This window comes from Phacochoerus africanus, chromosome 5, assembly GCF_016906955.1.
Source record: "Phacochoerus africanus isolate WHEZ1 chromosome 5, ROS_Pafr_v1, whole genome shotgun sequence".
Classification (NCBI taxonomy): Eukaryota; Metazoa; Chordata; class Mammalia; order Artiodactyla; family Suidae; genus Phacochoerus; species Phacochoerus africanus.
The window spans coordinates 118,394,345-118,410,932 of record NC_062548.1 but is presented as its reverse complement, the minus strand read 5'-3'; the positions used below and the strand labels follow the sequence as shown (position 1 = coordinate 118,410,932).

The 16,588-nt window shown below is 41.8% G+C and overlaps 1 protein-coding gene across 1 annotated transcript in view; it reads right to left on the bottom strand.

Moving 5' to 3' along the window:
• The window catches only part of ADCY3 (adenylate cyclase 3), a 93,882-nt gene that overhangs the window by 61,148 nt on the left and 16,146 nt on the right, over window positions 1–16,588 (bottom strand). The window lies entirely within an intron of this gene.

Sequence of the window (16,588 nt, the reverse complement as noted above, 5' to 3'; positions counted from 1 at the left end):
AGGTGAAGAACCCAACTAGTATCCATGAGGATGCCGGTTTGATCCCTGGCCTCACTCCGTGGATTAAGGATCCCAGCTGTGGTGTGGGGCGCAGATGCAGCTCAGATCTGGTGTGGCGGTGGCCTTGGTGCAAGCTGGCAGCTGCAGCTCCAATGTGACCCCGGCCCAGGAACTTCCATATGCCACAGATGTGACCATAAAAGAAAAAAAAAAGAAAAAAAGAAAATGTGTTTGCCTCTGAGTAAGACAGACATGACCATCTGTTATCTTATAGCTCCACTAGGGCAGGGACAAGATCTGTTCCAATCACCACTGTGTCCCCAGCACCGGACAAACACCTGGCATACAGGAGGCACTCAATGACTACAGAGTGAAGGAATGAATAAACAGGAGAAGGAGGGAGGGAGGGAGAGACTGAAGGAAGGGAGGGAAGGCAAGAGGGAGGGAGGACGGAAACCCCAACGCCACAGGTGTCCTGAGGCTTCAAGTTCACCAGAGGAACGCAGCCCTGCCACCCCCGCCCCCCGTGTGAGAAGCGTCCCCCCTGAACGGCCCCCAATCGTATCCTCCTATCCCCCTGCCACCCTTCCCCCCTCCCAAACCAGCTCAAGCCTGCCTCCTCTGCGGAGCCCTCCCCGACGGCCCCACCCTGAGTGATCACACGCTTCTGGTATTTCCCCACCAGGTTCTCCAAGAGGAATGAAGTGCAAGATAAATCATTAAGAGAGAGAGAAAAAAAAAAAAAAAAAAAGGTTTGCATCTGCAGCCACACTCCGATCCCATTTTCGAGGAGAAATGAAATAGGGCAGGAGCAGAGACACCAGAATGTCAAGAGTGGTTAGCGCGTAAGGGGGTGGGGGTTAGCATGATTGGTTTTCTTCTTCTTGCCGCCTCAACCTTCTGCAGTGACTCTGTGCACACAATACATTTCTGAAATTTCTATCTGCTCGCTTGGAACACCCTGACCGCCAGACGTGGGGAGCCTCAGAAACAGAGAATGCTCTTCAAGAAACTGGCTCCTTGCCCCCGACGGCCCTCCATAAACACCCCGAGGCGAGCAGCCCCTTCCCGGAGCATCTCCCTCTGGTCCGCGAAGCCACGGAACTGCCCCTGTGCACCTGTGCCTCCCCGCCCCCAACCTCCGCCGCCCCCCGCCAGATTTCTCAAAGGGCCAGCCCAGGAGAGGAACCTTCCAAAGGTCTTCAAACGAGACCTGGGCACAGCCGCCAATGGCTCTGCTCTGCGAAATGCAGGAATTGGGTGCACAGCCACCTGCAACGAAGGGAGACGCCTCTGCCCCGGGTCCGTGCTGCCAAGCCCGTCGCTAGGCACTCAGGACAAACATGCGCAGAGGAGGCCGCTCTTCACAAACTGGAGCTGGCCGAGGTCATCCCCCCAGAATCGCTGTTTCCTCCCTGAAGAACCTTCCCTGGGGAAGAGGCGAAGCGACTGCCATCAATCCGGGGTGCTTCCACACCAGCCCCCCGTCACCAGGGCTGCTGGGGTTGACCAGAAAGTCCCCCCCAAGCAATGCCACACGCATCGCTTGGTCTAAATTCTCCTCTACACCCGAGTTCCTTCCTTCCCCTCAAGTGCTTTGTCCATAGGGAGCGGACCTCTCTGTCAGGGTCCTGCCAGCAGCGGCAGGGATCTTCTCACCCTGGCTGGATGGCAAGGCTACCAATACCGCTCCACCCCAGCTAAGGGCTTCGTCCCTTTCCTGTCCCTCTGCCCGACTCCTACTGGGAAGCCCTCCGTGGCAATGCCAGCAGCTGCTGGAGCCAAGTGCCCACACTATACTTAAGTACTTGCCTAGCCCTCAGTGTTGCCTGGTGTCTGGGGACACCAATAAACCTCAAACCATTTGTCCTCCTCCAGCCCCTACAGTAGGAGGCAGTGTGATGCCTGCAATGAGCTTTGGCTTTGGAGCCTGATAAGTTCCTACGTTATCACGTCTTGGCAAATCCCTGAAAACTTCCTAACTTCTGCACGTGGCAAATAAAGCTAACAGCTTCAACTTACCTCCATGTAAGAAATCTTTGCCCAGCCCAAAAAAATCACAATAATTTTCTCCCATGCTTCACTCTAGATGTTTTATAGTTTAAATATGACTATGATCCGTTTCAAGTTAATTTTTATAGGTAGGGTGAGGTAAGGATTTTTTTTTTTTGATATGGATATCTGATTACTCCAGTATCATTTGTTGAAAGATTATCCTTTTTCCATTGAATTACCTTGACACATCTGGTGAACATTACTTGATCACAGATGTGTGTGTTAACGTCTAGACTTTATTCAGATTCACTGATCTAACTGTGTATCTTTAGGCTAATACTACACTAACTTGATTACTGCAATATCTCATAATCAGGTGGTGTAAATCTTCTAATACTAAAACACAGTGTTTTTAGTGTATTATCCATATAAACTTTATAACCATCTTTTTTTCAATTTCTAAAAAAAAAAAAAAAAGACCGATGGTATTCTGATGTGGATTGAGTTGAATCTAAAACAATTTAGGGAGGATCAACATTTTAACAATATTGTTATCTGTAATCTCTCATTAATTTAGGCCTTCTTTGGAGTTCCCATTATGGCGCAGTGGAAACAAAGCCAACTAGGAACCATGAGGTTGTGGCCTCGCTCAGCGAGTTAAGGATCCAGTGTTGCCATGAGCTGTGATGTAGGTCGCAGACACGGCTCGGATCCCGAGTTGCTGTGGCTGTGGTGTAGGCGGGTGGCTATAGCTCCGATTAGACCCCTAGCCTGGGAACCTCCGTATGTGGAAGCAGCCCTAAAAAAATGAAAGACAAAAAAAAAAAAATTAGGTCTTCTTTTACTTACTTCCTTCAGTAATGTGCTAGTTTCCACATCTTGCACATATTTTAAATTCAGCCTTAAGTATTTCATGGTTGCGCATGCTTCTTAAATAGATTTTTTTTTTCAATTTCCAATTGTCTGTTGCTAGTATATTAAAATATGATAGGTCTTTTAATATTAATCATGTAACTTTCAAACTTGTTAAACTTACTTCTAGCAGTTTTGTGGATTCCTTAGGATTTTTAACATAAATTATCATATCATCTGAGAATAAAGATATTTTCATTTCTTTCTTTCCTATTTGTATATTTTTTCTTATTTTATTGCTCTGGCTAGGGTCTCTAGTAAAAAAGTGAAAGAAGTAGTGAGAATGAAATTTGTTTCTTGCTTTGTTCCTGATCTTAGGGACAAGGCCAGCTACATAATGTAGGGGCCTACTGCAAAGTGAAAATGAAGTTCCTTTGATACAAAAAGAAAAAAAAAAAAAGAAAAAGCCAAGAAACATACTAAGATAGAAAGCTTCATCCTTTCCTTTGTGGTCTTTCAACTTGTCATGGTGATTTTTATCTGTTATTTGATGTCCTAAGAAAAGTTAAATTTTACCATTATTAGCATGAATTTTACCATCTATCTATATTGTTTTGAATACAAATATAATATTTTGTGTATTACATATATATATACAAAATATACATACTGATTTATAACTTATATAACTGAATACATAATATAGATGGAGGACAAAAAATACTTTTAGCAAAAATAGTATATTAACTGTATCATCAGTGAAAGTAAACAAAATAACATTTTGAAAATATGGGATAAACCTGTGAATTCAACCACAAAAGTCATTTAAAAAATAAATTAATGCAAATACAAGCATTTAACTCATATGCAGAATCACTGCAATGAAACAAGCAGCACTTTGTGACTTCTACGTACACACATGTATATACATGTATTTCATTCTTACCAAAACAGCAGAAACACTGCAGAAAACTAATTCAACTGTTTTTATTCACTTCTTGATATGCACACATTCTACTAATACTGTCCACCTTCAGCTTACTAATGAAGAAGGACTGAAAAAAACTGAACTATGATTTCTCCTATCTCTCCCTTTCTTGCTGTGTCATCAATTTCTACATGAAGTGTTCAGCTAGTAAAGGAAGCAACATGTGTAAGAAAGTGATGATGGAGTGCATTGGATAGTCACATATTTTAGAGTGCTACTTTCTGCATGAGAAGCAAGATCTAGTTTGAACAAAAGCATGTCCTCTTAGGGCCAGTAGGACCTCCATATAGTCATAGATACAACGTGTTACTTTGTATTTGCTTTGCCTCTTGCTGAGCTACCAGACACTGTGAGTTCATCAGAATTCCAAGCTCTTAGGGCACAGCAAACTCAATATGAAAATGAGATGGCACCGAGGAATGGAAGACACATATATTGTGCATATTTCCTCTGTGCACCTGCATGTTCCATTATCCCAGTAGACTCAATTACAAAACACAAGGTCAAAGATAACTTTAGGATTATAAGAGGCGGGATTAAGATGGTGGAGTAGGACGTGAAGCTCATCTTCTCCCACAAACACATGCATGCATGCACACACACACACACAAAAACACCCCATCTACATGAAGAAGGATTCTCACAGAACATCTACTGACCACTGACAGAAGACCTCAGGCTTCCAAAAAGGGCAATAAACCCTCTGCATAAATGGGTAGAACAAAAGGGAAAAAAGGGAGAGGAGAAAAAAAAGAATCAGGATAGAACCAGCACTCCTGAGAGGGAGCTGTACAAGAGGAAAGGAATCTGCACCCTGGGAGGTCACCTAACTGGTGGGGAGATCAGCCAGGATGGAGGTGGAGCCTCAAAGCTTCTGAGAAAAGTGCAGTAGCCGGTCTAAGGAAGGCAAAGAAGAGAGAGAACAGCATAGAGGATGGGTACCATGGCGGGCACACACCAGAACCTGAGACCCTCAAGTAGGGGCTGGGCGCTAAGGCTCAGGCTAAAGAGAGTAAGAAAAATATAAGCAAAATGAAGACGCACAAGAACCACTCCCAGTTAAAAGAACAGGAGAATTCCCCTGAAGGAACAAACAATGAAACAGACCTCTGCAGTCTAACAGACACCAAGTTCAAGAAGAAGGTAATGAAAATACTGAAGGAATTGAGAATGACCTCATCAGCAATGTAAATTACTTTACAAAAGGAACTAGATATTATAAGGAGGAGTCAAGAAAAATTAGAAAATTCATTTGCTAAAAAAAAAAGAAGAAGAAAAAGAAAATTCATTTGCAGAGATGAAAACTGAGCCAAAGGCATTGAACAGAATGAATGCAGAGGAACGAATAAGCGACTTGGAAGATAGAATAATGGAAATTACCCAATCAGGAGCAGACAGAAAGTCAAATGAAAAAAAAAAAAAATGAAAACAATGTAATCAATCTACAGGATAATATAAAGCATGCCAATCTATGCCTAATAGAGATTTCAAAAGGAAAAGAAAAAGAAAGGGGGATTGAAATATATTTGAAGAAATTATGGCTAAAATCTTTCCAAATCTAAAGAAGGAAACAGATATCCATATACAGAAGGCACAGAGGACCCCAAAAAGTTGAACCCAAACAGGCCCAGACCAAGACATATTATAATAAAAATGGCAAAGTTTAAAGAAAAGGATTCTAAAGGCAATAAGAGAAAAACAAGAGTTAATTACAAGGGAACCCCCACAAGGCTATCAGCTGATTTCTTTACAGAAACACTACAAGCCAGAAGAGAGTGGCAAGATATATTCAAAGTTCTAAAGGGGAGGGAGTTCCTGTCGTGGCGCAGTGGTTAACGAATCCGACTAGGAACCATGAGGTTTCGGGTTCGATCCCTTCCCTTGCTCAGCGGGATAATGATCTGGCATTGCCATGAGTGTGATGTAGGTTGCAGACGCGGCTCGGATCCCTCGTTGTTGTGGTTCTGGCGTAGGCCGAAAGCTACAGCTCCGATTAGACCCCTAGCCTGGGAACCTCCATGTGCCGCGGGAGCGGCCCAAGAAATGGCAAAAAGACAAAAAGATAAAAAAAAAAAGCAAAGTTCTAAAGGGGAAAAACTGGCAACCTAGAATACTCTACCCAGCAAGATTATCACTTAAAAAAAGGAGAAACAAGGAATTTCTCAAACAAAAGCTAAAAAAATACAGCAATACTAAACCTATCCTAAAAGAAATATTGAAAGGTCTCCTCTAAATAGGAAAAAAGTAAGAAGATATAGGATGGAGGAAATCACACTGGAAAGTACTTACTTAAATAAGCCAATATACAGATCAAAAAGAAAAATAAACCTATTTGTGAAAGTGATGACAAACACAAGGAACAGCAAAAGGATAAACAGATGTAAAAAAGGACATCAAAATCACAAAATGCAAAAAAAAAAAAAACATACAATATGAAGAAGGAGAGTGAGAAAGTCTAGATTTTTTTTAGAAGGTGTTTGAGCCTATATGACTATCAGCCTAAAGCAAGCAGCTATAGGAAGGGGTTAACATACTTGAAAAACAGGGCAACCTGGAGTTCCCGTCGTGGCGCAGTGGTTAACAAATCCGACCAGGAACCCTGAGGTTGCAGGTTCGGTCCCTGCCCTTGCTCAGTGGGTTAACGATCCGGCGTTGCCGTGAGCTGTGGTGTAGGTTGCAGACGCGGCTCGGATCCCGAGTTGCTGTGGCTCTGGCGTAGGCCAGCGGCTACAGCTCCGATTGGACCCCTAGCCTGGGAACCTCCATATGCTGTGGGAACAGCCCAAAGAAATAGCAAAAAGACAAAAAAAAACAAAAAAAAAAACAAAAAAAACAGGGCAACCGCAAATCAAAAAACAAACAATGCATTCACAAAAACCAAAAAGAAAAGGACACAGCATAAAAGGAAATCATTAAACAAACAAATAAAGGGGGGGGGGGAGAAAAAGGAACCAAGGAGAAACAGAGTCAACTGGAAAACAAGGTTTAAGATGGAAAAAACACATATTTATCAATAATTACCTTAAATGTCAGTGGACTGAATGCACCAATAAAAAGACATAGAGTGGAAGACTGGGTAAAAGAAAACAAAGCCATACAATATGCTGCCTTCAAGAGACCCACACTGGGGCACAGGACACCTGTAAATTTAAAGTGATGAGATGGAAAAAGATACTTCATGAAAATGGAAATGATGAGAAAGCAGGAGTTACGATACTCATATCAGACAAAAAGGACTTTAAAACAAAGGCCACAAAAAAATTAAAAACACCATTTAATGATAAAAAGGATCAATTCAAGAAGAGGATATTACATTTGTCAACATATATGCCCCTAATATAGGAGCACCCAAATATATAAAATACTAACAGACATAAAAGAAAAAATTGATGGGAATATAATAATAGCAGGAGACTAACACCCCACAAACATCAAATGGAAAGATCTTCTAGACAAAAAAAAATCAATAAGATAACAAATATCCTAAATTAAACAATAGAACAGTTAAACTTAAATGACATTTTCAGGACATTACATCCAAAAAAAAAAAAATCGGAAAATAGCATTCTTTTCAAGTGTACATGGAACATTCTCTAAGACTGATGTACACTAGGGCACAAAACCAACCTCAACAAACTTAAGAGTACAGAAATTATTTCAAGCATCTTCCCTTACAACAATGAAACTAGAAATCAAACACAGGAAAAGACATGAAAAAAAACTCACTACATGGTAAACAACATGCTACTTAGAAACCAATGGGTCAACAAAGAAATCAAAAAGGAAATTAAAAAATGTTGAGACAAACAACAATGAAAACACAATCATATAAAATCCACGGGATGCTGCAAAAGCAGTTCTTAAAGGGAAGTTCATAGCTAGACAGGCCTTCCTCAAAAAACAAGAAAAATACTAATAACCTAATCTACCACCTAAAAGAATTAGAAAAAGAAGAACAAACAAACCCTAAAGTCAGCAGAAGAAGGTAATAATAAAGATCAGAGAGGAAATAAAGAGAGATTTTTTAAAAAAATTTAATAAAACCGAGAGCAGATTCTTTGAAAGGGTAAACAAAATGGACAAACTTTGGCCAGGCTCACCAGGAAGAAGAGAGGGAGAACCCAAATAAAATAAGAAATAAAGAGAAATCTCAACTGATACTATAGAAATTAAAATTTAAAAATGCAATGAACAATTATAGGGCAACAAATTTGACCACCTAGAAGAAATGGACAATTTTCTAGAAACATACAGCCCACCTAAACTGAATCAAGAAGAAAAAAGATAATTTGAACAGACCAATCACTAAAAATGAAATTGAATATGTAATAATGATTTAAAAACAAACAAACAAAACTCCCTACAAATAAAAGTCCAGGACCAGATGGCTTCACAGGTGAATTCCATCAAACATACAAAAAACTTACACCCATCCTTTTTTTTTTTTCCCCAGGTTAGGGGTTCAATCGGAGCCTCAGCTGCTGGCCTACACCACAGCCAAAGCAATGCCAGATCTGAGCCACATCTGTGACCTACACCACAGCTCACAGCAATGCTGGATCTTTTAACCTGCTGAGCGAGGCCAGGGATTGAACCTGCAACCTCATGGTTCCTAGGTGGATTTGTTTCCGCTGCACCACAATGGGAACTCCTATACCCATCCATCTCAAACTCTTCCAAAAGAATTAAGAAAAAGGAACACTCCCAAAGACTTTCTATGCAGCCACCATCACCCTAATATTAAAACTAGACAGATATTACCAAAAAAGAAAATTATACACCAATATCTTTGATGAACATAGATGCAAAAATTCTCAACAAAATTTTAGCAAACCAAATCCAACTAACATAAAAAAGATCAATACACCATGAACGAGTAGGATTTACCCCAAGTTTGCAAGGATGGTTCGATATATGCAAATCAATCAATATAATACACATTAACAGCAACAACAAAAAAATGAAAACCTCATGATCATCTCAACAAAAGAAGAAAAAACATTTGACAAAATTCAACATCTATTCATGATTAAAAACTCTTACTAAAGTGGGTATAAAAACTCTTACCAAAGAGGGAATATACCTCAACATAATAAAGAAAATCTGAATGCCTTCCCACTAAAATCTGGAAAAAGACAAGGATGCCCACTCTCACCACTTTTATTCAAATAGTATTGGAAGTCCTAGCCACAGCAGTCAGACAAAAAAAGGGGAAAAAGAAAAAAAAATAAAAGGGTATCCAAATTGAAAGAGGTAAAATTGTCACTATCTGCAGATAACATGACACTATATGCAGAAAACTCTAAGAATTTCACACAAAACCTACTCAATCTGATGAACAAATTCAGCAAAATAGCAGGATACAAGATTAACATTCAGAAGTTGGTTGTATTTCTGCATACTAACAATGAAATATTAGAAAAGAAATATTAAAAAAAAACTTTCAAAATTACACCCCAAAAAAACCCCTAGGAATAAACCTAACAAAGGGGATGAAAGACTTATATATTGAGGACTGTAAGACATTAATAAAGGAAATTAAAGAGGATTCAAAGAAATGGAAAGATATCCCATGCTCCTGCATTGGAAGAATTAATACTGTTAAAATGGCCATACTACCCAAAGCAATCTGCAGATTTAATGCGATCCCCATCAAATTACCCATGACATTTTTCACAGAACTACAACAAACAATCCAAAAACTTATACGGAACTATATATAAAAGACCCAGAACTCCCAAAGCAATCCTGAGGGAAATAAAGAGGCATAACTCTCCCAGACTTCAGACAATATTATAAAGCTATAGTAATCAAAACAGTGTGGAACTGGTACAAAAACAGACATACACATCAATGGAACAGAATAGAGAGCCCAGAAATAAACCCAGACATCTACAGTCAACTAATCTGTACAAAGGAAGCAAGAATATAAAATGGGAAAAACTCTCTTCAGCAAGCAGAGCTGGCAAAACTGGAGAGCTGCATGGAAATCAATGAAATGAGAATACACCCTCACATCATGACCAAAAATAAACTCAAAATGGCTTAAAGACTTAAACATAAGACATGACACCATAAAACTCCTAGAAGAAAATATAGGCAAAACATTCTTTAAAATAGACCACAAAAATGTTTTCTTAGGTCACTCTTCCAAGGCAATAGAAATAAAAACAAAAATAGGAGTTCCCATTGTGGCTCAGCAAGTTAAGAACCAAACATAGTATCCATGAGGATGCAGGTTCAATCCCTGGCCTTTCTCAGTGGGTTAAATGTCCAGTGTTGCTGTGGCTGTGGTGTAGGCTGGCAGCTACAGCTCTGATTCGACCCATAGCCTGGGAACTTCCATATATCTCAGGTGCAGCCATAAAAAGAAAAACAAAAAACCCCAAAATAAACACATGGGACCTAATCAAACTTACATGCTTTTGCACAGCAAATGAAACCATTAAAAAAAAAAAAAAAAAAGACAATCTATGGAATGGGAGAAAATAGTTGCAACCAATGCAACCAACAAGGGTTTACTCTCTAAAATATACAAACAACTCATACACCTCAACAACAACAAAAAACAAGCAACCCAGTCATAAAATGGACATAAGACCAAAATATTTATTTCTCCAAAGAAGACACATGGATGGTCAGTAAGCACATGAAAAAATGCTCAACACCACAAATTATTAGAGAAATGCAAATCAAAACTACAATGTAGTACCACCTCACACCTGTCAGAATGGCCATCACTAAATAAGTTGATAAGTAACAAATGCTGGAGAGGTTGTGGAGAAAAGGGAACACTGTTGATGGGAATGTAAATTGGTACATTCCATTGGAAAACAGTATGGACAGAGTTCCTACTGTGGCTCAGTGGGTTAAGAACCCAACACAGTGTCCATGAGGATGTGAGTTCGATCCCTCACCTCACTTAGTAGATTAAGAATTGGGCACTGTCACATGCTGCAGCATAGGTCACAGGCATGGCTTGGATCCAGGGTTGCGTGGCTGCAGCACAGGCCTCTAGCTGCAGCTCCAAATGGACCCCTGGCCCGGGAACTCTGATGTGCTGCAGGTGTGGCTGTAAAAAGAAAAAAAGAAAACTGTATGGAGATTCCTCAGAAAACTAAAGAGAACTATCACATGATCGGCCAGCAATCCCACTCCTGGGCATATATCCAGACAAAACTATAATTCAAAAAGATACATGCACCCCTAGGTTCACTCCAGCACTATTCACAATAGCCAAGACATGGAAACAACCTAAATGCCCGTCAGCAGATGAATGGGTGAGAAGATGTGGTACATATACACAATGAACGACTACTCAGCCATAAAAAAATGAAATAATGCCATCCGCAGCAACGTGGATGCAACTATACTTTAATACAAGAAAAGGGAAAATATTTTATTTATTTTATTTTATTATTATTTTTTTTGTCTTTTGTCTTTTGTTGTTGTTGTTGTTGCTATTTCTTGGGCCGCTCCCGCGGCATATGGAGGTTCCCAGGCTAGGGGTTGAATCGGAGCTGTAGCCACCGGCCTACGCCAGAGCCACAGCAACACGGGATCCGAGCCGCGTCTGCAACCTACACCACAGCTCACGGCAACGCCGGATCATTAACCCACTGAGCAAAGGCAGTGACCGAACCCGCAACCTCATGGTTCCTAGTCGGATTCGTTAACCACTGCGCCACGACGGGAACTCCAGGGAAAATATTTTATTGCTAAAAAATAAAATAGCAATAAAATTTTTAATAATCATCTAAGCATTCACCAAATCATACTAAGCAAAGTAAGTCAGAAAGAGAAAGACAAATACCATATGATATCAGTTATATGTGGAATCTAAATTATGGCACAAATGAACCTATCTACAAACCAGAAACAGACCAACAGACTTAGAGAATAGACTTGTGGTTGCCAAAGGGGAGGGGAGAGAGTGTGGGATAGACTGGGATTTTGGGGTTAGCAGATGTAGTGCATTTAGAATGGATAAGCAATGAGGTCCTACTGTACAGCGCAGGGAATTATATCCAATCTCTTGGGATAGAACATGATGGAAGATAATATAAGAAAAAGAAAGTATATATAGCTATGACTGGGTCACTTTGCTGTACAGCAGAAACTGGCACAACACTGTAAATCAACTATACTTTAATACAGGAAAGGGGAATTTTTTTTCTTGTTTTTTTTTTTTGTTTGTTTGTTTGTTTTTTAGGGCCACCCCCACAGCATATGGAGGTTCCCAAGCTAGGAGTCAAATGGGAGCTGTAGCTGCTGACATGCACCACAGCCACAGCAACGTCAGATCCAAGTTGCACCTGTGACCTACACCATGGCTCATGGCAACACCGGATCCTTAACCCAAGGAGGGAGGCCAGGGATTGAACCTGCATCCTCATGGATGTTAGATTTGTTTCCACTGAGCAACGACCGGAACTCTGGGAAAAATATTTTATTGTTAAAAAATGCTAATAATCATCTAAGCGTTCAGCAAACCATAATCGTTTTGCTGGTGCTTTGAAATACTGCAAACATTACCAAAATGTGACACAGAGAAACCAAGGAAGTGCTGTCAGAAAAATGGTGCCAATAGACTTGCTCAACTCAGGGTTGCCACAAACCTTTCATCTGTAAAAAACACGATGCCTGAGAAGGGCAATAAAACAAAGCCTAACAAAATGCCTGTGTGCATCTTTAACACAGTCCACTTCAAATATTATTACTTCGCATGTTGTATAAGAAACTTCTAAGTATATTTTCATTTCTTGCCTCCTGTCCTTTGTGCTATTGTTGTCATACATCATACTGCTGCATGTTATAAACTCCAATGTATATTGTTTATATTTTTGCTTTAGTCTTTTAAAGAGATCAAAAATGAGGAAAAAAAAACAACATGCATATTTTCCTACATATTTACCATCAGGAAAGGCCTCTTCATTCCAAATTTCTATCTAATATCATTTTTCTTCTGCCTGAAAAACTAATACTTTTTGTGGTGCAGGGCTGCTGGTGATGAATTCTCTCGACTTTAGTTTGTCTACAAAAACGTATTTCATCTTCATCTTTTTGAAGGATGGTTTTACTGGGTATAGAATTCTACATTGACTTCTTTCTCAGCTCTATTCTGCTTTGAGTAATTTCTGACCAGGCATCTGCTATCATTCTTTGTTCCTCTATGTAATGTGTCTTTTCCTTCTTTCTGGTTGATTCTGTGAGTTTCTCCTTAATTACTAGTATTAAACAACTTGATTATGATGGGTCTTGGCATGTTTCTCTTAATTTCTACACCTCATATTTACTTGAGTGACTTTGAGCTTCTTACACTCAAAGACAGTTTTCAAATTTGGAAAAATTTCGACTATAAGAAAAATAATTTTTCTGTCTTCTCTTCCTCTGGGACTCTACTGCTCCCCATTGCCTACAGGATGTAGTCAAAGCAATCTCAAATAGCTTTCAAGGTCATCCATTTGAGATCCCAAATTACCTTCCGGCCTTCTCTTTTCCTAGCTCACACACCTAATTCTGCAGCCAGAAGTCCTCTGCCTGTATAAATACAAGTATATTAAATATATGTAGATAAATATATTAAATATATGTAAATAGATATTCATTCCCACACCACTGCCCACCAGCAATCGATTCTGCCCCCCTAAAAATCCCAGGCTCAAAATTCAATTTTCCCTTCACAGCCCAGCTCAGTACTGCCTCCTCCATAGAACCTTCCCAACCAAGGCAGAATGATGCCTTAGCTCTGTATGCTCACAGGCCTTGTGCATCAGAGGGGCTCCTGGAGAACTTGAGGATATTCTTTCAGTTGGTTTGGATGAGCCCCAGAATTAAGAAAGGCCGGCTCTCTCTGCAATGGAAGGTCAAAATGCACCTAGGCAAGACTTTCCTGGGAGAGAGGCTGAGCACACAGCAACTTAGGAAGGACTGAGTCAGGCAGCATCTCTCCTTTTTCCAAAGGGAAAAATGAGACACCCAGCAGATTAAGTCAATTACTCTGAGCCAGAGGAAATATCCTCCAAGGATCTTCACTCTCAGCCCAATCACTCAATGTAACCTCTCAAGAGTTGGAAAAAAAAAAAAATTTCCAGCTTCTGACTTCCTTTTTCTAAAGCCAGGGGAGCGAGAGCGGGCAATCGTGTTCCAAGATCCTGGATCCAGGCCTCTGGGGAGAGAACCCAGGCCTGGTAGGGCCTCAGAGGCCCCAGGGAAGCAAACCTAATTCTCAGCATTAGAAGAACGAAGGCAAAATGAAACAGGCAACCAAGAGCAGCTCAGCAGCAGATCTAAAGTGAGGCCACCCTAGTTTGACACGGGAGCCTCTTTCCAGGGTCCACAACTCCATCCCTTTCCTCCCCGGGGGACCTGCCCTCCTCCCATTTCTACCTCCTGTTCTTACCATTCTCCCCACGCAGCCACAGTGCTCAACTGCCTTCCACCCCAACAAATTCCTCCTGACACTGCACTGGCCCCTCATTCACTCTTTTCACCCCGTATCCCCATGTCACCTGCCTCCCACACCCACCTACAGCCTTTTGATGCTCCCATCTGCACACAAGTTCCCAAAGCAGAGCCACACAGGATACTCGTGAACAGACGCCCCCCCCTTTCTGTTTCCTGTTCCTGTGGCAGATCCCTGCCCCGCCACAGGGTGGGACACCGTGGGGCACAGTTCCATCTCTGAGGGGTGGGGGCCAGGACACGAGGCTCCCGACAGAAGCGCAGACTGCTTCTCGGCAGGACCTCAGACAAGTCACTTCCCCTCTGGGCCTCAGTGTCCCTCTTTGGAAACACCCAGGAATGTCTCTGAGGCCACCCCCACTGGCAGAGGCGGTATGGGCAGCAGAGGACAGAAAGCAGCAGAACAAGATCCTCTTAGGTGCAAACCCCAGTTCCTCCGGATTTGTAAATACCACTCAAGCTAAAATGCGATTTGGCACCTCCCAACCAGGATACAGTTGTTGTTTTACAGAGTTACAGATAAGCATGCAATCAGAGTAACACTTGCATCTGAACAGGGCTTTGTGGATTACAAAGTGCTTCTGCTCATCCTTCTCCAGGACCCTGGAGGAGCTGCCATCGACAGCAAACTCATGAGGCAAGGCACTATTCAAAGAGCTTTATTAGCTCATTCAGAGACTTAGTAAAGAAGGCACAGAGAGGACGAAGCAACCTGACCAAGATCACAGCGCTGGAAGTGGCAGATCCAGCTGTGGTTCGTGGCATCTGGCCCTTGCTCACTGGGCCCTTACTCTCACTCTCTGAGGAGGAAACCAAGCCCAGTGACATCCGATGGCTTTCCCAAGACCCACCCCCCTCGCCCACAGAGGGGCAGAGTCTGAACTCAACTCCTGTTCACTGACAAGATGATGATGAAACAGGCAAAATCAGAAACACTAAGGATGCCAGCCCTCGGCAGGTACGTGGATACTCTAGCTCGTCCCCAGCTCAAGGAGCCGCTGCAGGTGCACAGGAAAAGCCACCCAAGTGGGAGCTCCTGGCTGAAAGAGGAAAGGGCTGCAGATCACAAGGACCCTTTGCCACGCTGAGGGGGACACTGGCTACCCGAAGAGGAATGTGTGGATGTTAGCGCTGAGAGATCTGCTCCACTGATTTGCATGCATGTATATAAATCTCTCGATCCTATGTGTGCATATATCACATAAAAATGCAAATTCATAGAAAGCTTTCTGGAACACACCACACACTTGGCAAAGGTCGCCTATAGAGAGGAGAGGGGAGCAGAGGAGGAAGCAAAGGTGGGCTTTCACTTTAATGTTTTACACTTCTGCTTTGGTTGAGTTCTTTCTCACAACAAGCACATGCATGATACAGAAGAAAACGCAATTGTCCCATCTGTCTGTCTACATGCAAACAGGGACCCTGAGGTTAACAAAAGGTACTCTTGAGGGATATTACGGGTAATATTTTCCCACACTATTTAGTATTTTCCAGGTTTTCCTATAATGAGCACGTGTTAATTTTATATTAAACAGAAGCATAAGAAAGGAAATTGCCATTGTTTGCACACTGAAACTGGTTGGATAATGGCAATTTCATATGTTACGCTTTGACAGTAATTTACACATCAATATTCAACAAATATTTATGGAGGGACTGCTCTGTGCCAGGCAGAAAATAATTTTTTTAAGAAAGTAAATAAACCAGGCTGGTTGTTCCTTGTAAGCAAGACCCAAGGTTACTCCGTATTCCCAGCAGCTTGCGCAGACATGTATCCAGAGCCACACATGTTCCACTGAGTGAAAAGATAAACTAGGAGATAGAAGGGCAATTGCTGTCCATCAACAGGCACACACATGCAGCTACAGATGCTACGTAATCAACAAATACAGCAGCTCTGTAGGAAAAGAGAGCTGACAAGGAAGAGGATGGGTCGGACTCTGAACTTGATAATTGCGCTCTCTTTACTGCTCTGGCAGGGTGACTGGAACAGAGAAGCAGTGGGGAAGGGAGATGGGCTAAGGGGCGTGCAGGCGGCCCGGGGAGGTAAACACGCCGTCCAGCCCCGGGCTGCTGTTGGAGCAGAATGATCCCTGGGATCAGCCCCTCTGCCTCCCCGACTCCCTTAAACAGCACATCCTGCCTGGCCGGGAACATTCCTCAGCCTCTGGAGAGCCATCCTGCCATCTAAGCAGCAGTAGGTGTCTGTGAATTAACTTCCATTTTTATGCAGACTATAATTCTTTTATTAAGACCTGGTGTCTACATTTTTCAAAAGGGGAGGCCATG